The sequence below is a fragment of the Polypterus senegalus genome, chromosome 12 (assembly GCF_016835505.1).
Source record: "Polypterus senegalus isolate Bchr_013 chromosome 12, ASM1683550v1, whole genome shotgun sequence".
Taxonomy (NCBI): Eukaryota; Metazoa; Chordata; class Cladistia; order Polypteriformes; family Polypteridae; genus Polypterus; species Polypterus senegalus.
The window spans coordinates 81,986,289-82,010,424 of record NC_053165.1 but is presented as its reverse complement, the minus strand read 5'-3'; the positions used below and the strand labels follow the sequence as shown (position 1 = coordinate 82,010,424).

Genomic DNA, 24,136 nt, shown 5'->3' with positions numbered 1-24,136 from the left:
GAAGAGCACACCCATAGAAATAACAGTTAACTGGAGCAGTAGAAAGAAAACTCCACAGGAGCATTTGAAGCAGGAGTCTTTCATATAGCGCCTTTACAATGGGTGATTGCCGTCCCTTCGTTTCTAGCTAAATCATACAAGTGGACAAATCAAACCACTTAAGCGCAGACCTGTGCCCCCTGCTCTCTGTTAGCATTAACTCCAACAGGTCACAGATTTGCTAAGCTCCACTGCCCTCAAGCTCAGCCTGCCCGTGTTCGCCATCTTATTTGTTATTGTCAGACTGGCAGCAAGCAGCACAGCTGTTCAGCTTCCTGACTAGCCAAGCGGGTGGGCGGCCTGCCCATGTTGGCCTTTAGTCCTAATAAAAACCAGACTGAGGTGTGGCAGAGGACGGTCATGGGGCCCCCTGACAGGCCTGGCCATCATCTAAAACATCTGCTTCCTCGGGCGCCACTGTGCCAATTCTTTTCGTCTGAATCTGAAATCATAGCGGCGTGGTGTTAGAAAACATGATGCCCACAAGCCTACTGCTGCTGAGTCTACATCAGATGGGCATGCAGAAGGTCTAAATGGGCAAATATTTGCATAAAATACAGCACTGTGTTTAGCGGTGTGTGCCTTTGAGATTCGTGGTGCCCCCTACTGCCGGTTATGCTGGGTATTTTCTGAATGAGCGGAGTGAGCGTTCAAGTTACTTACTCACCTTAAAGTGAAAAATGGCACAGTGGCCTAACAGGGATGCCACCTGCCACAGCAGTGCCCACTCCTGCTGCTCACAAGGCTGGCATCATCTTGTTGGGAGTGATTGTAGGGCACTAAACTAAATCTTATTTCAAGGATTAGGCAAGAATGCCCAGATGCCCAACTGTGTTTCTAAAAAGGAAAAAATTCCCCATCGTTGGCAAGTTATCTTGTGTTGTTTAAATATGACTGGTTTGTTGTGGGCATTTAACTAAGCTTCACCATGAACTTCTTCATGCCCACATCATAATGAACAGAAAGTGGAATTCAAGATTCTTTGATTCTTGTAGAATTGTGGTGCCATATGATGCCAAGGTAACTTGTCTGAGGCAGGGCATCATTCATTGCTTAGGTGGGGACGGTGCCACAAGGTCCCAAAATGATTACAGCAAAGATTATGCAGGTAAAAGGCAAAACTGCCAGGGGAGAGTAATGCTTTAAGCTGGCATAGTGCCCTCTAATAGGGATATCATGACTGGGTACTGAAGTGCCAAGGATGGACAGCAGAGGGCACATCATGAAGCTTCAACATTGGTGTCTTTGTTTCTGTTACATACTGAGCCACACATGACAGGCATTTTTGTGCCACCTGCTGCCAATGAGAACGCCATAGGAGGGAGGAGCAGGTGTGTAAGCTACAGAGTTGATGCCATCTCAAGGTGGCATAATGACGTCCGGGCACTGTAGCAATCCCTTTACTGTCCTGCTGCTGGCACATACCCTTTCAGGCCTCTGTGGTAGGTGGCAGTAGGTGGTAGGGTATGACTGAGCTCTAACTTTTGCCCCAATCTAAAGCTGATGTGCAGAAAGCCACAAGCTGGTAGGATGCCACAATGCTAGTATTAGTGTGCCCTGACACTGAAGTGCTGTAGATGGTGTATGCTGTTTGCATTGGCACCAGACCTCTTTATTGTAGTCTTCTTTTCCATTGCAGGTAGACAATGTGTGTGCCCCCTGGTGAATGGTATCAATGTACACTTTTGTAGGGAGTGGAGCAGGTGCAGGAGCTAAAGAACTGGCACTGCCCGCACAGCGCCCGGGTAATCCACTGCAGGACTTATTCCTTGTTCTTGCTTCTCTGTTTTTACAGCAATAACTGAGCTACAAGGTCGGCAGCCCCCTTTTAGATTTAAACAAGTCCATTACATTCCTTGCACCTGACAGGCAAATATGTCTTTGCTTATACCGATGAGCGATGCCAGTAGCTGGCAGGACGCCCTGTTATATTTTCAGTGCTGCTATCAGAGCGGCATCCTGAAAAGTGTGAGGGGCATAAAGGGGAGCAGACAGCTGAGCTTCTCCAGTAGTGTGCCCATTGCCTTCTCAAAGCTGAGACATGGCAGACCTGCAGCTGAACCGTGCTGCCACCTACTGGCAGTGTGTGTGTTATGGCACATTCTCCGTAGGTTTTTCTCGATTGAATATCCAAAGGCAGAATGTCTTTGCTGAGGGATGGAGGATGGCAGATGCTCCTTCAACAGAATGCTGCATTTCTATGGTGGCAGTGGTGGTCAGAACCGTAATTTGGGGGCAAATTACTACCCCTCAGTGAGTGTCACAGTGTGGCAGAAGGGGGTCCACAAAGACTGACGTTATAAAATGGTCATCTAAAAGTACGTGCCATTAAAATGAGTGGACTGCAGATGTTTAGAAAGATATCTTGCCTGACTGTCACTAGTGACTTCAAGCAAGTTCTCCTTTCTTCACGCTGTGACATATTCTAAATCTTACTGACCCCTTGTCTGGGTCTGCCTTGTCCAACTGGGGCTCACTTAGTGGGTGCCAACCCCAGACAAGGCAACAGGCTCATCAAAGGGCTGCCACACCAAGCCAGTCTGAGCAACGCCAATGAACCCACATGAACCTCGGGTCTGTCTGCAGCTCACGTCCACATTGTCACTCGCGTCACATCTGCTGCTTTTTGAGAAGAGTGAGGAGATCAAACAATTTAGTAAGAAGCCATGGGAAGGAATGAAGTGATGTCAGCCTGCCATACGACTGGAGAAGAAGAGGAAGAGGCGAGTGACAATGTGGCCGTGGTGATCATCATCGCAACTCAACTTAATTGTGCTCAATTTATCCATCAAAGAAAAAAGACCACCGACGTTTGGAGGCGTAATGTGGCTAACATTGTAGGTGCTGCGGACTGCGGTTACACAGCAAGGGATGCGTGATGGCAGTCCGCTGTACCTAAATGTCACTAATGACACCCCCATTCCAAGGTGCAAGGCCGAATTAAGACCCCTCAACAGCGAGTTCATCAGCACATGGAGGCTGAGTCATTTAGCGCAGTGCGGCACTTCTCACTTTTGATTTTGCCACAAGACTTGGTCTCATTCTGTTGTTTGGGGGGTCATTTGGACTTGTGGATACACAATCTTGTCATCGAGTTGGGGCCTTGTTCAGTCCTACTCAGTGACGCTGAATCGTTTCATTAGTAATAGTTTGATCATTCCAGCATGCAGAAACTGGGGTGGCAGTGGGGTGAAAAGGCTGTCACAGGCCACCACCCGTGCCACCAGAATGCCCTGATGGTAGATCCACTCCCACCACAGAGTACTTGGTGCAGCATTCCCTTATACACCCTGATACTGCGTCCGCTGTAAAGATGCCATCGTTTCATTATGGTGATGGCCAGCGGAGGTTGATTTTACTCTTTCTGTAACTCTATGTGACAGCAGATGGCGCTATTCCAGCGCTTAACCCGACACAGACAGACATGAGAAGCACCAATCGAAACACAAATGTTCTTTATTTATTCTTTGCTCGTCTGAAATGTCTTCCCCGTCCCAAAGCACAAAACACCAATTCTTAGTCCTCCTCTCAATATCTCCACCACTCCTCTCCGGCAAGCTTCATCCACTGCCACCCAACTCTGGCCACTTATGTAGGCCACTCGGAAGTGCTCTAGGTGCTCGTTGACCTACTGGCAGCATTTCCTGGTCTTTTGGAAGAACTGCCCACACACTGGCAGCGGCACCCGGATCCCAACAGGGCTGTAACAAACTCCACTTCCCATGAAGCCTTGTGGGGGTCTGAGATACCGCTGCCATTCGGGGGGGCGTTCTGGCCGGGCAAGGGCCCCAGCCTTCCATGACATCTGCCACGTTGATTGTTCTTTCTTTGATCAATAAATTGATTGCAGTTCTGACATTCGATGTGTCGAGAGGGACATCTGTGGACCCGGGCTGCAGGGGACCCTGGATGTGGGGTGGGCCTGATGGCCAACTCCTGTCATACAAGGAAGGATTAACAGCAGACAGTGCGGTGTGGGGCTTTGGCTTTGAGGCTGTGCGTTCAAATCCCACCCCTGCCATGGTGTGACACTGAGTAAATCACTTCAACTGCCTGCAATCCAAATGGAGAAACATAAAGAAAGGCAAGCAATTGCACCTCTCATATGTTGCAAGTCACCTTGTCCTAATTAATAATAATAGATGGATGTGGTTACTACCCTTTAATCTTAAATCGCTAGTAATGATGCTTTTCATTGGTTCAGTTCACTAGTAATTCTATTGTTTGATTATTCGACCCTCTTTAACATAACATTACTGCACCTGCACGACGAGGTTGGTCTCATTTTTTGCTGACAGCCTGACTTCTGGCGTTTCCATCAGCGCACCTCAGGCCTTGAGTAGAATTCCCACTAAAACTTCAGATGCATAAAACTGTGCATTGAGTAAAGTTCTACGCGGTTTCCCCTTAAAAATCCCAATCAACGTGAATTTGAACGCACGTGCGCGCCCCGCCCGACTCCTCCCAGAATTACATCTATTTGAATATGCAAATCAAGACCGTGTTCAGGGTTTTGTTAAAAGGCAATGGCAGAAGTCCCATCGTAACTGAAGCTTCGTATTCTGAGTGCTCCCTGAGCCAGTCGTTAATCGCTCTGTGCTTCTTGAGCGGCTTTCTCTTTCACCGACAGGAGCGCACAGGCAGTGACCGCCACACTGAATACATTTGTGAGATTACATCTGAGAATACTACGACGTGTACTCGATATGAGTTAATCAATGAAATGCATGTAAAGCATGTATTAAACACGTGGGGGCTCAGTGGCGCCCCGTCCTCGCTCACGATGCATGGAATCCTCTCCTGCCGCAGTACTGTCTCAGTCAAACGTACCAACCCCCAATACCTCTCCTTCCGTTTTCTTTCTCCAATAAGTGTCTGTAATAAATGAAAATTCAGCTGTAAGTTTAGGTTGCCGGTTCTTCGAAACTTTTAAGGAACATTGAAAACACTTTGTTATACACGTTTAATTATTCCATCCGTCCATCCAGCCAGGGTTGCAAGCATCGAGCTCAAGGCACAAGCCCTCCCAGGACGGGGTGCCAGCTCATTGCATGGTGATACACCAAATCACCTAACCTGTGTGTCTTTGGAAGGAAGCCCACCAGGAAAACATACAAACTCCGGATACCCCGATGTGCCCCCCTTACTGCGAGGCGGCAGTTAACAATTGATCTGTAAAATGTAACATACTTTACATCTTTTAATGCATTATTATCATGCACATCATATTACAGTAACAGCACCAAGAGGATAACTCCTGGAGATCGAAATCGTCGTGATCATCACCAAATGTGCACTCTCTTCTGATTCTTTATTTGTGATGTCTTCTAACAGAGTTAAATAGTCGGGCCATTCTATTGTTATGATTACAATCAAGTGAATTACATCTGTAAAGGATATGCAGTTCATTTCAGTGTATTTGATAAAGGCCATGTCATGGATGGCAATCTAAAAAAGAAAGACAAACCACACAGCAACAGTAGCACTGTTGTGATGCCGGGCGCTGCCCATATACAAAACCGAGCAGAAACATGCATATGTAAGGTGTGAGGCGGCCGTGCAAATGTGTGTTCGTTTTTACACATCTCGAAACAGGCGTGTGCACCATTTAGACGTGAGGCCCCAGGCCTTTTATGTTAACGCTCTGACTCCACCCACCGCTGACTCCGCCCACCGCTTTTCTCTGCAAATGCATTTCTTGCCCTTGAGATCTCAGCTTCCAACATGGTGCATCTGCGCCGGTGTGACCACATGACAATGACAGCGGCTCACGGGTCAAAGAGCAGGGTCTCCACTCGTTCTTCGTCAAGTCCATGCACTCTCTCACGTAACGCCTTACTTATCTGGCAGGGGTCTGCCATCTGACTCTGGGCCATCCCGCGGCCATTGCGTGATGTGCTTCTCCAAAGTTGCCCTTTAGAATAATCAATGCCTTTCATGAGTAAACATGTCCAGTGTGAGGACACTGGCGGTCCCTGTGCACACACACACACACGCACACCCCCACCGTGTTCCCTCCTCACTCGGTTTGTTTAAACGCCGGCCCACAAGGGTTAAACAGAACTGAAATAGCCCTGGCTGGCCGCTTATTCCCAGAGCCGCACCGCACTCTCCATCTGGTTTGTGTTAGCACAGCCGAGATCGGCTCTGTCACTGGAGATCAAGGGGGTCCCGTGACTCACGGCTCTCATCGGCTGGGCCTGGAAGTTTCCATCCCCTGACTCATTCCGCATGTCCGCCTCCCAGTTTAGTATGTCATGTCCTGCCCTGTGCCCGCTGCGCCACATGCTTTATACACATAAACACGTTGTGCCCAAAGTGCAGCCACTTAACTCTTTGCATGCCAGCAGACGCTGGCACTCTTGTAATTTGTATTCTGGGCTGCAGGATCAGTCAGACCTCAATGTGCAAAAGATATCAATCAAATGGTGCCTTAAAATATTAAAAGACCCCCAACGGCATCACACCCTCCAGAACACAGAAGAGCTGCTCCTTCAGCCTGGTCATTTGCAACATCTGGGAGAATCAGCCATGAGGGGTGATGGCGACGAAGGCCTGAACAGAAAGATTAAAACTGTAATTGAGGGACACATTCCAGCCATTCCTCCATATTCCAAATCCCATTTTATTGCTTTTTTTTTCCAATGCAGAATTCCAAGGGCCAATGCCCAACCTGGCAACAAAGGGCACAAGGCAGTAACCGGTTGGCACTAGCAGTGGTCCACTCATTCATCCATCTATCCATCCAGATTTTACCCCTTTATTAAGTTCATGGTTGTTGGCAGCAATAAATGGAAGGTGAACACCAGCCCAGGATGAGGTGCCAGTTCTTAGCAGGGCGCATTCATGCCCACAATGTCCCATTCACCATTGAACCTAACAACATGTCTTGTGGACCAACATTGGGGTGAGGGACAAAATTCACATTGGTGGTGCCAAAGCCCAGGATTTGAACCCGGAACACTGGAGCTGGTAGGTGGCAGCACTAACCACTGTGCCACTATTCTGCCCCAGCCACCAAATTTCTTTGATTTGTGGGTGGAAACAGGTGGCTGCTAAGGAAAACCACAAGGTGACTGTTAAATCAGGGGTCCTTAGGTGATGAGACGTTGTGGTCACAGGGAGGTAAAGCCTTTGCTGGCAGCAGTCGGCGGAGCCCATCCTGAGTGGGATGCCAGTGCCAAGTTGACTTTTCTAATCTACCTAACATATGGTGGGATGTACAAGTACCATATCGCCCAGGACTGGCCCAAAAATTTAGCCCAAGTCCTGGGGCTGTGAAGCAGCAGCACTAACCACGGTGCCAACAAGCCGCCAGCCTTCCAAAACGGAGGACTGGCAAAAGACCCAAGTGATTTCTGCCCCCTCCGCCATTGCCGGACTCTCCGTGTTGATGTTTTGTCTCCATTGCTTTGTTGCCTCTCGATGAGCTCTGCTGCTTTTTCTTTTTTATGATGATGTTGTTCTGTTAATGTCAGATTCCGTCACATTGACAAAGCCATCCATCCATCCATTATCCACCCCACTATATCCTAATTAGAGGGTCACGGGGGTCTGCTGGAGCCAATGCCAGCCAACACAGGGCACAAGGCAGGAAACAAACCCCAGGCGGGGCACCAGCCCACTGCAGTTGACAAAGCCACTTCATTCTAATTCAGGTTCACAGGGGTCCAAAACCGTCCTGGCAGCATTGGTCACATGGCAGAACCAGCGCCAGCCCATCACAGGACCCCTGCACTCTCACACAGCGAGTTAACTTAACCTGCGCGTCTCTCTACCCAAAGTACCCGTAGATGACCCACATGGGGAGAACATGCAAACTAATCACTGTGTCGCTGTGTCACCCTCTTGGGAAGCTTCTGGATAAACACTGCAACAGTTGGAAAGGAGCTGCATATGATAAGTGGAGACCACCGTGACAGCTGAGCAACATAGAGTGGTCTCTTCTTTATTTGTGCTGCACCCTAAATATGTAGGATATCTCACTCTATGAAAGGCACTATAGAAAACATAAGTAGGTTTGTTGTTATTTGTTATCAAAGTTGAAAGTCCATTCAGGGTCTCGGTGAGCTGGCGCCTCTCTCAGCACTACTGGCTGCAATGCAGGGACCAACCCTGGACGGGACGCCAGCCTACTGCAAATGTCAAAATCTTCTTAATGGTGGTACTGGTCTTCTGAAAGGTGCTATAATGGATTGATGGCTACTATGAAGCAAGACTACTGAGGTGCCATCACTCTTTACAACTGGCAACCTTGATGTGGCAGTTGCCCATCGCTGGGGTTCAAGGAGCAAAGACGGATGGCATAAAATAAACAAAGATGAATATGCCCACCATCTTAGGCAGTGGGCCGGTAAAAGGACTGGAGTTTAGATGCTTGACAAGATCTTTTGCTTTCCTGTCGTTATCGTCCTCTCCTTCCTGCACGATTTGGCACGTCAGTTTATTATCTGGGCCTGCTATTTAGAACCTGAGCCTATCTCAGCAGAAGGGGTCACACACACCCCGCCAGTCTTGGAGGTGCCAGTGAACTCAGCATGCAGCTCACATTATTAGGACTGACGTTTTATTTCATTTTCAGCCAAAAAATGAAGATCATCGTCTTGGCACCGTTTCCAGGATGAGAAACAAACACCCTGCAGGTCTTCAGCCGGCGTCTTCTTCAAATACGCCTCAAATGCCAGGGAGAGGACGACTCGGGGACGCTGGCCTTGGTGGTAGAGTTTCAAACAAACAGCCATATCTGAAAAAGGCAAACAAAAATAGAAAGATTAAAACGGGCAAAAAAACACAGAGTGGTGAGAAGAGGGCCGCGGTGTGTAGAGAACGCTGGTGTTTGGTGTGTGTGCAAGACAACTGAGGACCTGTAAGGCATTTGTTTCTCCCACTGCACACTCCATTGTCCTTCTCCTCGTATGCAGTTGTCCATCTGCGTCTTACCCTTTCTTTTCTACCCTGGTCAGATCCCAGTTGACCCCCAGACAGTTAAAGATACCTTCTATGAAATCTTCAGGTATTTGGCAATCAGTATCATGGCATGGCCTGCATTGTGCCGACCTAACAACAGACGGACACGTTTCTTGCACAAGCCGTTTAATTTTGGCCATTTTTGAACCCAGAGCTGACCTTTAGGAATGCCAGGACCTTGTAATCCAAGTGAATGGAGTGGCATGTCTCAGATGTGCGAATGCAATGACAGAGGTTTCTCTAATACCCAAATGGCAATTCAAGTGACTAATTAAGGATAAGCTGAGGGACACTGAAGCGCAGGCTGCTGAAAATGGGGCGTGGTAGTCACATGTGAGTAATAAATTAAAAATCAGCCATGTCCGGCGCTAATAGCCATTAGTAACGCTAGTAACGTCTTGGCAGTGTTTTCAAATCAATGCGCATTTCTGGGCGTGTCCAGACTTCCAGGAGAATCATTAGGGTCGTTAAATTAAACACCTAGCAGTCAGTCTATTAGGGGTGAAAGTGCCTACCTTTATACGGTTATGGAGGTCTGTCCAGCTCAGGAAGGAGCCCAAAAACTTCAAGTTAGCCACCAGGATGCAGAATAACAAGAAAAAAAGCGTGAAGCTCCTCCAAGCTGGGCTCCCCTTGCGCCTGCTCGGGGGTGCGCCGTTGCCCTTTTAAGAGCGCAGAGGGGGCGGGGCCATGTTGTGTTTGTTTGTGCCTGGGCGCGGGTGGGCGCTCTCTCGCGCTGGCTAGCTCGGGCACGCGCTGTCAGTGAGCGGCGGACGGGCTGCTGGATCTGTGGAGCTCGGGACAGGAGCAGGAGTGCAGGTAGGACTCATCTGCTTGTTTAATCGATTTCAGTGTTACTTTTTGTAAGAAAAAAATTAAATTAAAAATGATAACCCCCTGCGCTTGGCGAGGAGCTGCCTTTATATCCACGGGGGAGCGATGGAGTGGTCGCGCGTCTGCCCAGGGTGGGATGAGTGAGGGAAGCACGAGCGTGAGAAGCAAAGCAATGTCCTGGAGATCGAGTGTGGCGGGCGAGTGATAGATGGTGTGCTACAATGCGCTCACTCCCCGACACCGCACGAGTTTGTTTTATGCGCTCCGTGTAGCTGTGGAGGCGCGCGCACTAGTGGACGGGCGCGCGCCGTCCTTTTGTTACATTCTCCGTGTTTTGTACTTTTCACGTTGCTAACTCTTTAAGTCCAGTCGGGTGAAGTGAAACATGAAATCTCAGGTCCGGACTGGATCGGTGCAACTCCAGCTTTAAACATGCATCTGAAAAGGCAGCGGCGCGCAGAGGACCGTGGCTCATTATCGACGCGGAAAGACCGTTACATTGTCGGCTCGCCCCCCGACTAGACGCTGCCCCAGATTATCTCATCAAATGGCGAACCGGGTGGCCCGCGTTTGGAGTTTTGGTGTGAAAACTGCAGGCGCTGTTTAAATGGGACCAGATGTGATGTGATGCGCCTCGGAAGAAACGGAATAAAAAGAATAAAGGGCGCAGCGAATGAAGCGCAAAGCCGCCTCGACACTTTCTGTAACACTAACAAGCGGGCGTCATCTCGTCTGGGTCTGCTCGGGGGGAAACGCCGGGCTCTCTGGGACCCCGAGTCACGCGCTGACCCCAATTTCCCCGATCCCCCCCCAATTTCAAAAGCTCAAACTGAACGTCCTCGTTGGGACAGTTTGGGAAAAGTGGGCGAGCGGTGATCTTTGTGCAGACTGTTTAAACAGCTTTTCAAGGCTGAACACTGCGATGTGTGTGTGTGTGTGTGTGTGTGTGTGTGTCCGATACAGATGTTTATCATTAGCCATCCCGCCGGTCCCGGGCAGCCTGTGCCCACCCGCCCCCTGTCCCGGCTCCAGCCCGCCCTCTTCCTCTTCGTTTGGTGATACTTACTCCTAATTACCCCCGAGGTAGCCCACACAAGTCTGCCTGTCCTGCTCGGGGCACAAGAAAATGATTCGTGACATTGGACTTCATCGGCTCATTCATCCCTCCGTCCGTTTGGTGACCTGCGTGTCCGTTTCGTTGGTTTGTGTTTCGATCGACTAAGCTCAGGAGCCTCTGCTGCGAGGCGCTCGGGATGTCTGGACCCTTGGACATCAGTTTACTTTTGATGGCAAGAGATTTATAGAAATACTGAAGTTTAAAAACAAAAAGAGAGAATTTTAGAGAATACAGAAAAAAAGGTGGAAGGGACAAGAAGTAGACAGACGTCACGTGAGAAGGATGAATGAGAACAGGTGGGCCAAAGTTCGGGGAGACCTGCTGGAGGAAGAGTGGGGTGAACTGAAGCACCCAGGAACTTATAAGAGAAGCACGAGAGCATCCAGGAGGTAACCGAGAAAAACGGAGAGAATCGTGCAACTCGGTGGGGCCCCCGCGGGCTGTCAGTTTAATACGAGCCCAGAGTTACGAATGAAAAGTAATCGAGTTTGGGGGCAAGATAATCCTGTGGCCATCACGACGGAGAACCGGCACCGCGATTTAGAATAACCGAAAAGAAAAAAAAAATCCATACGCCTGAGAGCTACACAAATGGACAGTGGGACCCCCAGAAACTGACCACAATGGGGCACCTGCCTGTGGGAAAGGTAACGAGGAGCTACGGAGTGAAGTGGTGGGAGTGAAAAGGGGAGAGAACGGATGGGCCGAGCGATATTTCTGAATGTGTGCAAAGACATCTGCCGTATAGCGCCGTTATATAGCGCCTTACATTTACCGATTATATGTAATCTTTATTTAATTATTTCATAGTGCATTTACTTATTTCTATTGTATAGCGCCTTCATCTCTCTCCCTGCGTCTCTATTTACATGTGCTGCATATATGAATTTCGTTTTATGTCAGGGAATCGCATTCCTCGGTTTATATACCTGATAGGCCAGCTTTGTACGATGACGTCACTATACAGCAGAGCTGCATCACAGGAGGTGTCTGTCTGTCTGTCTGCACATGGAGATGGACGCCCGTGACTGCCGTGTCACCGCCTAGCACTCCGACCCTCCGCCATCTCGAAATTGTATTAAGTGCGTCCAGAGGCTGGAAGGTTGGATGGATCGACAGGCAGATGGTGTCGCCGTCCGGTGTCTAAGACCTTGAACTACCGTTAACAACAAATGTATGTGGCAATAAAGCCGCTTGACTTGAGACAGATGCAGACAGATGGATTATCAATATGGGTATCCGTGTGTGTGTGTGTAGCGTTTTCTTCAAGCTGTCCATCATCATTAAAAACATAACCTTAGACGTATGCTTATGGTTTCTATTTCAGATATTGTCCAGTTAGACTCTAAAGGTGAGGGTTGACAGTTCAGTCAGTTCGTTCTGTCAGACTTTATAGAGCGCCTTTCGCAGAGCCCACCTCCATAGTTTACCTGCATGTCGCCTCGAGCGCCTCATTTTCAAGGTGGAGCCCAGGAGGAGTTAGGCGAGCAGCCCGATGGACATAAGAACTGAGCGGGGAACCTCGTATGTTATTCATTAATGTTGTTCTCATCATTATTATTATTATTATTTATTAACAAGCTCTTTTCAAAAGCATTTCATGCAGTTATGAGCTGTGAGGACCTACAGAGCCTGCAGGGCTGAACACTAACAGAGGCGATGACGATCATAAATATTAACATTATTGTTATGGACTAAGAACACACCCTAAATGTAATTATTATTAATAGTAGTATTATTATTATGACTATTAATAATAAACGTATTTCATTCAGTTGTGGTTGGAGGGCACAAAACGTGTCGCAGCAGCAATGAGCACTACGATCAGCAGGAGTGTTGTTGTTATTATTATTTATTACTGTTGTTGTTTACCATTTTTATAATAATAATATATTTTGCCGATGTCTTTCATGCAATGCCCTGCTTATGAGCTCCAGCTGTTCTTGTGTCACGCAGGCAGATGAAGCGCCTTGCTCAGGTCACACTGGGCTCCAGTTGAACCCGTACACTTGTGGTGGTCCCGTGCCAGTGGTCACTCAGCTGAATTCGGTTTAGTCTTCTGTGTCTGCACACGACACAGCCAGTTGTGGTGGGTGCCCTGCGGCCTGGTTAGGTGTAATTGCTAATGGGTGTGTGCGTCTCATTTAGGGTCTCATGTGCCTCTTAGGTGCCACATATTGTGCTCACTTTAAAAGGGTCTGAGCTGAGTGACCCCAGACTCTTGGCCTGCTTCTACTGGACCCCTCAACAACACCTTTGTAATGACTGAATGATCAGCCAGTAGCATTGTAGCACTTTTTAATGGGGAGGAGTGACTGGGGGGCTTTATTCACAGAGATGCTTGCTGGATGCTCTCTGCCCTTTGCCAACAATCTGGGGGTCTTGAGGTTCAGCACCAAGGGGGGACGACTGGTTTGAGTGACAGACCCAAGCAGCACCTGTGTCACCTACAGAGATGTGATGCCCACTGTGGTTCACCAGGTGTCACCAGGGACCACTCGTAGGGGTCTGCATTCAGAGTGTCCATGATCAGGTGGGCCTTGATCGCTGGCCACCGCTGGGGTTAAGCCTGAGCAGCCTGTACTGATGCAGAAGGGTGCAGGGTCTTCATTAGTGACGAGCCCCCTTCATTCTTAGGAGTAATGACCACCTGATTATTGACAGGGGTGCAGTCCAGATTCAGTATAGCAGGAGCCACGATGAGGAACCTCGCCACACAGAGGAGATCCTGCCACCCGTTATGTGACCTTTTGTGGCAGGCCTGGACTAACAAACAAATGGCCGGCAGCCCTTCAGAACATGTGTGGCCCTGGCTAGGACCCCAGTGACACTTTTTTTCTCTGTTGCCTGTGTGGCGCGTCACCTCCGCAGAGGAGCAGATGCACAATGTGTGTGTCTGGAGGGGCCACAGGACAGCAAGCGGTCTGCACCTGTGTGACCCCACGGGTTCAGTTCATTCAGGTGCAAGTCATTCTATTTGAGGGTCCCGCCGTCTGAGCCCACGGAGAAGTCCGCCAAGGCCAGGGGGCTAATCAGACTTCTCTTCTTCACTGTGGGCTCCTTCTGTTTGTCACAAGGTGGTCCACGTGTATCACCCACCATTGGAGTGTGCTTGATACTAATGGACTCCGTGGCTTCTGGACCACTATGTGCTGTTTATCTGCTTATCCAGCTCCAGTGGTTTCAGAAAGTATTGAGACCCCCTTACTTTCTGCTCACTTTACTGTGTAGTGGGTTTCATTTTAAATGAATACGTTTGACATCTTTGCCCGCCAGTCCAACTCTCAGTAACCCCTAATGACAAAGTGACAACTCATTTAACAATCGAAATGGAAATTTCTACTTCAGAAAAGAATTCAGACCCTTCTTTGCAGAAGCCCCTCGGTTTAAGCTTGAGGTCTGCTCTGTAAGTCTTTATGAGCTTTGCACCCAACACCCACCCCCCCCCACACCCCCGTCTTCCTGGCAGATCCCCTCAGGCTCTGCTCCATTGGGTGGGAAGAGTTTCAGAACTTCAGGTGTCTCCTCACATCCTCAATGAGGTTCAAGTCTGGGCCCCTCGAGGACACTCAGATCGGACCCTTGTCCCAATGTCACTCCGGTGCTGGCCGTACCCTTCAGGGCCCCAGTCTGAGGGGGTGCACACCGGAGCAGCAGGTTATCTTCGGTAGTGGGCTGCATTCTGACCAGTCTCCTTGTACCCCCCCAATACACGATGGTGCAGACCCCATGCATGTTTCATCGTAGGGTGGGATTGGGCAGACGTGCCTGTTCTTCACCAGACGTTGTGTGTGCAGACCACCGTTCATCTCGTCAGACCACAGAATCTTTTTCCCTCCTGCCCTCGGCGTCCTTCCTTTATTCGAGGGGGTCCCATCCGGCCCCCCTACCACAGACCCCTGATTGGTGGAGTGCAGCTGAGCAGGTTCTCCCATCTCGGCCTTCTTGGCTACTCGGTTTGGCCAGGTGGCCAGCACTACGAGGGGTCCTGATGGTTTCCCAATCCTCGAGGCCCCCTGATGGTTTGGTCCCCTCGCCCTCATCGATGTCTCACCATTGCGGCCATCGACAGAGAGTCCCTCTGCCTTTTTAGCTTGTGTGTTGTCCCCACATGCAGAGTGAATTGTGGATCTCTCTCTCTCCTCGGGTCCTCGTACCCCCTTTCTAAACGACGATGTGCAGTCCATTCAACGGGCCACAGGTGGGCTCCAGAAGATCTAGAAACATCTCAAGGAAACAGGAGGCACCTGAGCACAAAATCTGGAGGGCAACAGCCAAGAGGGTCCGAATTAGGGATGAGAGGTTTCAGATTGTGATTTTTAATAAACGTGCAAACCTGTATGAAAACGCGTCACTTTCTGTCACGGAGTGTGGCTCGATGGGCAAAAATGTCAAATGTAATTCATTTAAAGTGAAATCCACAACACGGTAAAGTGAAGGGGTCTCAAGCCACTCTAGACAGACCGAAACCACACAGTGGTCCAGACACACGGAGGTCATTAGTATCAAGTAAACTCCAATGGTGGGTGATACACGTGGGACCACCTTGTGACAAATGGATGAAGCCCACAGTGAGGAAAGGAAGCCTGATTAGCCCTCTGGCCTTGGCGGACTTCTCCGTGGGCTCAGATCTGGTTAATCACCTCAGTTGCTCAGATGCAGTTTGCACTGTGGGACCCCCCCAGATGGATTGTCCTGAATGAACTGAACCTGTGGGGTCAGACGGGTACAGACTGCTGTCCTGTGGCCCCCTCCAGACACACAATGTGCATCTGCTCCCCTGTAGAGGTGACACGCCACACAGACAATGGAGCAAAAGTGCCACTGGGGTCCTAGCCCGGGTTACACGTGTTCGGTTAGAGTGTGACATAACGCTGTCTGTCTTGTATATAGCGCCATTCCTATCTGTCTGTCTCATAGTGCCTTTACTACGGGTCTGTCTGCCACTGTCGCACATCACACGGACACTCGCACGCACCGACGCCCTTCTCTCTTTCTTTCACCTTGTAATGTGTTACAGACCGTGGCGGGCGATGTTAATTTTAGTTGCCTAATTACTGGTGACGAGAGGCATTTGCTTTTGTTAAAGACTCTTTGCGACTTCGAAACTGACGAGCGGCGCGGGGGTCCCCGCATCAGTTCTGCGGCCTTTTCCACGCGCACGTGCCTCTTTTCCTTCCCACCCCCCCTCCCCATTGCGGGCTGCTTTTGAGCGCTCAGGTGCGGCGCGCCGCCGCCGGCTGTCGTGCGTCTGGGAAACAAAGCGGCAGTCTAGGGGCCTGGCGCGCGCTCCCGCGTTCGCAGCGCCGCTCCACTCCACACCTCTGCGCGCCGCCGACCGGGGCGCCTCGCCTGTTCCTTCATTTTCTTTTCGGCGTCTGGCGAGGTGGGTTTAACCGCTGGGTCACATCAGCGCGGCTTGGCTGGGCTGCTGAAATGAAACGCCGCCTAAAGTGCACAAAGGAGCGTCGCTTCACTTTCCCCCTCGTTTTGGTGGCCTTGTAATCATCACAGTGCCCGGGATGCGCGTCGCTTTCACTATGGGTGCTGAATTTCCAAGACCCCTTCGTTATAAGTTAATCCCACACCCAGCCTGCCGGAAGAAACGAGTTTGGGGTAACGTGGAGATGATGCACTTCAGAGAGCCTTAAACACACAACTTTGGACGCGCTGCATTTTTTTCCATGTACTGTAAATAGAAATTGTTCTTCCTTTTTATTTTTGGCACCCTTGTTGGGTTACTTTGGGACTTTCTGCTGAGAAAGTGGAGAATCCTACTGGAATTGTGCCACACCCCTGTGCGACACAGCTGGGCCAGCAGTCGAGTGGGAGCCTCTGGATGTTAGCGGCCGGTCAAAGGGGGTCAACAGTCAGCTGCTCAGTTGGAGTAACGCTGTGCAGTGCGGGGTGTTCGCCAGCAGGCGGGGCTGCTCTGACAGATCCGTCTATTGCCTGAGCCTCTTGTCCCAATACAAGGTCGCGGACCGTCGGGGTCGACAGCGTTGGCAGGGAAGCTGGACAGGACGCCAATTTAAGATCGCAGGCTGGACGCGTTGCATTGACATTTTATGGACTAATGTAGCGCCGTGCACAAGGTGTTACACATTCACTTGGGCAATAAGACGGCGACGAGATCGTCAAGTCTGACACGCCCTGCGACCAGAAGTCGTGTAATGCGACTTTGGCTTTAAACGTCCCAGCCGAGTTCAAATGAGGAATCTGCAGCAGCGCTACGTTTTTCTGTATTTATTTAGCGCCTTTTATCACAGGGTGTGTAATGATGAAGTGTCGCCGTTTGGCATCTCGTCGGAATATCTTAAGGCCACACACACTTCCTGCTCTGAAAAAGAAAAATCGGGGAAAAATATAAAATAATTAGACTTTAAAATAAACGAGATGTACATTCAGAGTCTTGACTTTGAACTTCACCTCCTCTGACGTGGCTTTACGTAACACTGTTGGCATTTGGTATCACTGTTGGTATCAGCTTTTTGGGCATTATGGTAAAAGGCACTACAGGTATATAAACTCACAAAAGTAAAACCTCACATACTAGGGGCGAGGCATGGGGTGCCACTCGGGCACACTCGCCCACTCGTCAACACGCACGTATAGCCAGTAAGTAAATGTACTCAGCACGTGTAACGATTCATAATATGAAGGGGAAAAGGCGACAGAATGGAATTAAAAAACCGCGTGTTAATAGTGCCAGTCATAATGGGCAGGCAAAGTACAGGAACATCCATGAAGAGTGGCACAAAGGCTGAAATCTGGGCAGGTGTGCATCCTGTGGCGATGATGATGATGACAGAATAGGATAAGGCCCTTCCTTCAGTGGTGTTTACTTCAGGGGCACCTGGGGGGGCTGCAGCCTATAGATTAAATTAGTCAGCCATCATCTAACCCGCTGAACAGGGTCATGGGGGGTCTGCTGGAGACCCTCTCAGCGGGCATAGGGGGCAGACCCTGGACAAGGTGCCAGTCCATTGCAGGGTGCACACGCCCGGGCTAGTTTAGGATCGCCAGTCACCTAACCTGCATGTCTTTGGAGTGTGGGAGGAAACCCATGCAGACGCAGAAGAACATGCAGACTCCATACTGGGGGGACGCAAACTCTGGTCTGCTTACTGTGGGGCAGCAGTGTAACCAGTGCGCCACTGTGCCACCTCCTAGATTAGAGCAGATACACTTTATTAATCTGATGGGGACATTCAGATGCATACAGCAGGAGAAACATAGAGTCGCAGGACAAATAACAGCCGATCAATTAATCAATCAATTAATCAATCAATAAACTTAACGAGTGCATCGGGTGTAAGCATTGACTTGCCTGATAGCATTGGGCACAAAAGACCCCCCAGTGGTGCTTCTTAGTACACTATGGTGAAATGAGTCTGTGGCTAAAGGAGCTCCAAGAGACAGCGCCCCCTGGAGGGGATTAGCAGCCTTGGGTGCAAAGCAGGCATGCAGTGCCATCCCATAACCCCCCATACTGTGTATATACATTTATGTATTGCCTAGTGGTGTCCTGTGAGGGGCTTATCGCACCGTCACCACGGTGATCACACCATACAGTGCTGTTGGGGGTCAGAGAGTTTGTACTTGTAAGTAATCGGCACCAGCTGGCACACCTGCAGAAATTGGTGGTGTCAACATTCAAGGCTTCATGAAGTTCCACTGCTGCAGAAAGCTTTAAGTTGTTCATCTGTTACGTGTTCCCTTTTTGTGTAAACATGAAAACGATTTTATTTTTTAGTTTTGGTAACCTAAACCTTTTTTTTTTTTTAAACCCTCTGGCAGTTGTCCGCTTACAGTTTAAGGTTATTCACTGGACTTGAACATCTTAAATTTCAGGTGTTCAAAAAGTGGGCATCCTGTGGCAGCCTCTGCTACTCTGCACAGGGACACTGGGCATAAGCGGGCACCATGTGGGCTGGGCACCATGGCGCAATGTGGAGTGTGACCACCATGTGTCGTGGTGTTAGCAGGATGGTAGCTGCAGTTAGGCCACCAGGTGGCACACCATGTTAGCTCATATTCTGTGCTGGCACAGAGTGCGGGAGGTGGCACATTTAATTTAAATTGTCCGCTTGAGTCTGAGCTTAGAGTGACTGGCAGCCCCCTTTCTCTGAACCCGCCAAGTTTCTGCCTTCGTCAACAGATAATCAACAATGGGGTCCTTCAGTGTGCCACACAATCCAATGCCAAAGACTGCCCCCCCGCATCCCACCCATCAGCTCAGTGTAGGGGATGCACAAAACCTGTTGGGGAAAGTGAGGGGGAGGGGGGGGGATACATTCAACCTGGCAGAAGAGACCCCACCGTAGCCTAGAAGTGTGTGGAAGTTCTCCTGTAAGTCTAAATGAGGGCTCACTGCATACGGACCCCCAGTGCCTCCAGAAGGGTCCATCGCCAATTTATATTCCTGCCCATGCTAACATGCAGGGGAGCTTCTTGGCAATAAGAGGCGCTATATATAATGCAGATTTTAAGTTGTACAAGGAATAAATCTCTTTTTTTATTTCTTTTTGGAGGGGACGGGTGGTCTCTCACTGAGGTTTTTTTTTTTTTTTTTCCCCCCCATAGTAGAAAACCCAACGCCTTGCACTATTCAGGCCAGACGTGCTGCAGTAATGGAGTAATGTGGCGTGAGGGGGCCTGAAGCTGTCAACTCGAGCTAGTTGAACGGCCATCACCCACTGTGTCCTTCATGCATGCCGGGTATTTGGTTTTATTTCCAGAGTGCAATCCCAATTCACACGTGTCGCCATTTACATGTCACGTGAGTGGCTCTTTGGAAATGGGGACACAGACTTTTCATGGGGGGAGGCGGACAGATGGCGCCTTTCATTTCAGGATGAAGAGATGCCGTCAGGCTGCCATCGGTCCTCTCTGCCAGTGTAGCCGAGAATCCAGATGTGCAGGGCATCACTTCAAAAGCTGATGCTCTTCTCTCTCTGACTGCCACCCCCTCCCATCCCATCAGGAGTTTGCCTGGGGACCAGAATGGTGACAGTATGATAGCGGGTCCTGCGCGATTTGATTAATGACCCGATGTGTAGCCATAAATGTCAGCCTGAATGGTGCAGGTGGTGATAAGAGGGGCAGGTAAGCACAAAGCAAGCCATACTGCGTGGAGTCAAGGACATGGGGGGCCATACATGGTGGGCAAATACAATTTTTAGGCTAGTACAGCCATTGGGGAGGGGTTGGTGACAGTGGGGCAATGTTGTATCTTGCAGTCCCCTGATGCTGAGCAGTCTAAGCAGAAAGGCCTGGATGGTGACAAACCACTGAGGCTCAAACTGCAACCTCATTGGCTGGGAAGTCTGCCAATGTCAGGTTAGGAAAACGGCTGGAAAGCCCGCCTCCACTGTAAGAGGAGGAGGTGCCATTATTGGCCTCCGTGATTGGTGGATTTCTCACCCAGCATGTCACCTTTGAATCTGTGGTCGTTCTATTAACAGCTGGATGACAGTTTGTCCCCTTCTTTCTTTTATGGGGACCCCGAAGAATTTCGGTGGACGTCACCACCAGTGCTGCACAGGGGCTCATTCTGCTTTTAGAATCTGCTGTCTTCTTTCTCTCACTCGCTTTAATACACACAGTATATAAAACACACACATTGAAAAAGCAAAGGATTGTGTCCGTCTGCCACCCGATTCCTTGTTAACCACGTGAAGTTTGATCCCGGTCCAAAGTCAGAAGTTTATGACAAGATGCACACTGGTGCAGCAAAACACAAATGTGACAAACGGCAATCTTGGCGAAGTTCACGCCTTTCTTCTGGCAAACTGATCAATAAGGTGACACTGGAAAAATTTAAAAAAGCAGCGACGTCTGCTGAGCGCGAGGCAACTTGCAGAAGCTAATTAGGTGACCGAAAGAAGAATGGCAGCCTTGACATCTGCTGCTCGTCACTCACCTGAGGCGTGGCAACCTGCTGGGGCAAGACTGGAGGTCTGCGGTGACAGGGATGTGTGTTGCCCGCTTTCTTAGTCAGGATTGTGCCTCCTGGGGTACGTCTGTTCTACCAGTACGCTGGGTGGGAGCATCCCTGTGGTGGAGGTGGGTTTCCCATTTGTGTACCTGCAGGGCAGCATTGAGCCGTAATTCCGGTGGGTGGCCCTGCTGGGGTACTTGGGTGCCACCATGGGAATCTAGCGGGGAAGACCACTTGACCCAGAAAGGCTTCCTGGTGGTAATGTTGTTGGTGTTGTTGTTTCAGTAGAACAAAAGAAAAGAGGAAGAAGCAGCCTGGCTGTGGGGGGCATTTTGAGAAATAAAATATTCATTTCAACCCAGGACGTGTGTGGGTGAAATGGGATTTGGGGGCTCTTTTAGCCCCCTACTGGCTACTCTATGCATACTGTGTGTGTGTGTTTACATGGACAGATTTATTACCCTTCTTGATGCCCCCCAGGCCAGTAATGGGCACAGGGTGTGACATCTGCAGGAGTTTTGGGGACGGCAGACAGTCTGGACCTCCCCAGTCACACTGTGGTATGGAGTGGGGGGGTCTGACGCTGACACTAGGAGCTCCTCGGGGGTCCCTGCAGACCTTTGAGTGCTGGCCAGCTAACCCAGAAGGCCTCTCTGTAAAGGTTTCCTAATTTGGGCTTAAAAGGCCCCTGCTGTCCGTGTACAGGGGGCTTGGAGTTTAAGGGGGGGTTCAAACTACTTTAAGGAAGGCCTGAAGACTTTGATTTTTGTTATTTTCAACCCCTGTGGATATTTGCTTTGATTTTTCCACCACAAGCGCCCCCTATAGTCCGTGATACACCCCCACATATGTGTATTTGGCAGACCACCCTGATTGGCTGGCCACTATAATGGAAGGACTAAGCTTTGTATTCCCCGGGCCACAGGGGGGCAGCACCTTTTCCCAGCAGCTCCAGTTTGGGCTCCCACAGGGGTGCCTGTGAATTGCAGTTCAGACAGCCGATCTTGTCAGGGAGCTTTGAGTGTTTTGTCAGGACCCCCTTGCCCCCGTGATTCCACGTTATGCTCCTGGTACTTTTATTTTTCAGCCACTGTGACTCGAGTAGAGGAGTTTGGAGTGGTAAGCACTGGCATTTTGGCTACTAAGGACAATGCGCCCGATTTTGGTCTCGTGCAGTTGTGTGTGTGACAGCGCCCCTTACCTTGAATGCTTTTTCTACCCAGCATTTCCAGTTCAGCTCCTGTCCTGGTAACACCGGGCACAAGGAAATGGACCAACTCTGGATGGGCTTACCAGTGCATCGCAGGACCCGCTCACACAAGCGTCCACACTTTCACACTGCCGGCCACTGAAGCGGACATTCTTTGTCTCCAATAGCTGACTCACTGGGGAGGCTAAATAAAAAGCCACTAAGAGCGTCTCTAATCCGGGCCGGGCCTTCGAGTGCCCAAGACCCCTTTAGCTCGGGGTTAATTCCACCATTTAATAAACTGCAGCTTGACATCTGGCTGACCTGACCTACTGAAGCCAGATGTGGCCGTCCACCAAGGCCTGCTAAATGTCTTGCAGATTCCTCCCCAGCCCCTCCGGAATGCGTGCTCGTTTTGCACCCTTTGATTTCGAGGACTGGAACTGGGACCCCCCGACCAAGACAGTGACTGGCTGTGCCGCCCCTCATCTTCAGTTGTTTGCCCAAAGTGGACAATGAAATTCTAGAGACGCGTGTTTATAATGAGAGGCAGGCAGGGTGCTGTCGGTGACACCAGGCCATCACAGGTCTCCTCATTTGCTGTGCCAGCTCTGCCAAAGCCACCAGGAGCAGAGGGCAGGCACCCGTCCCCATGTGACACACGAGCTGCAGGTTTTCACTTTTTCACGTGAATCTGTGCAAAAGGACCGCAGCCGTAAAGGCACTGGATTTAGGTTACCCACTGAAGTCGTTTTACACTCCCTGTTTAGTGATTGGTACATCAGCAGTTGGAATGGCACTGCACTTTGGGCACTGTGCGAATGCCGCCGTGCTCGAGTAGCATATTTAGCAAGGAGACCGTTGCTGCGCAGGTTTGCACGTCCCTTTTGTCTATCATATGCAAGCCGTGTATTCACACTGGCGCAGCGCTGGGCAGACTCCGCACAACTCTGCTGAAGTGACTTTTCTAACAGGTGGAGCTGCAGGAGTGCGCAGAGTTGGTTTATCTCCTGTCTGCCCAAAGTCCCCAGCTTGGTCACCCTCATCAGGTGATGTTTATCAGGACCTTCATATCCTTTCACATGATGTAGGTCTATTTTAACAACCCGGGGGGTTTCAGAGAGCCACTTTACCCCGACTACTGGCGAGTGACCTCCACTCCACTCACCCGGGGTCAGAGACAACCCATATGCCACCAAATCCCACCCAGAAGCACCATGGGCCGACCCGAGGCCGAGGTCCATTCACAGAGCTGCTTGTTATAGCTCACTTCACAAGGCAGCCACACCCCCTGCGGCCACCTGAGGAACGTATGCCCCTTGGTACCAGACCTCCACTCCGGGGGTCTTGTCCTTCAAGAGTAACACAAACTCCATCTGCCGGGTTATTCAAGGGGTCTGGCCAGCCTGAAGTGATCCAGTGTGAGTGCAGTCGAGGGGTCCGCCAGCGTTACAGCTAAACCAGTCCTCCATCTCGGGGCTGTTAATCGCCGCCTATCCCACCTCTGCCACCAATGGGTGCAAGAGACAGAGTAGCAGAATTAGCCACTTTATGCCACACTGCTGCTGAGGGGCTCATCAAAGGTCCATTGGCTTCTTCAGAGGTGGTTTCATGCCTCGATGCCAGGGGGTCCCGACCGAAAGTCTCCCCTCATGCCTAAACATTTGGTTAAATTGGAGACTTAAACTGGCCAAATGGCCGCGTCTGTGGCATTCGTCCCAAGATGCAGTGGCGTCCCGAGGGTTCTGCTGTGACCCTGTGATGGCCTCAGTAGGAGGATGGATGAAGTCACAAAACTGAGGAAAAAATTTCACAAAAAACTGGCACCCTCATTCCTCCAACAGGGCCCACTTACTGGACAGTTGGCACGGCAGAGAAGCTGCCAACCCACCTGATCTCTCAATGCTTCTCAAGCTTGGGTCTCCTTGCGCTTGAAATGCCACTCTGTAACGCAGCTGGTGATGGTGTGATTGGTGCCACTCGTTAAGCGCAGCCTCCCTGCTGGCAGGGGCGCAGTAACCCTAATCAAAGCTGAGCGGACCAAATG

At 50.2% G+C, this 24,136-nt stretch overlaps 1 protein-coding gene across 1 annotated transcript in view; it reads left to right on the top strand.

The window, feature by feature from the left end:
* The first annotated feature begins 9,744 nt into the window (after nucleotides 1-9,744).
* The window catches only part of kank2 (KN motif and ankyrin repeat domains 2), a 79,879-nt gene continuing 65,487 nt past the window's right edge, over nucleotides 9,745-24,136 (top strand). Inside the window, exon 1 of the mRNA XM_039772646.1 lies at nucleotides 9,745-9,825. The gene's annotated coding sequence lies outside the window, so the exon portion shown is untranslated. The remainder of the gene's footprint in view (nucleotides 9,826-24,136) is intronic.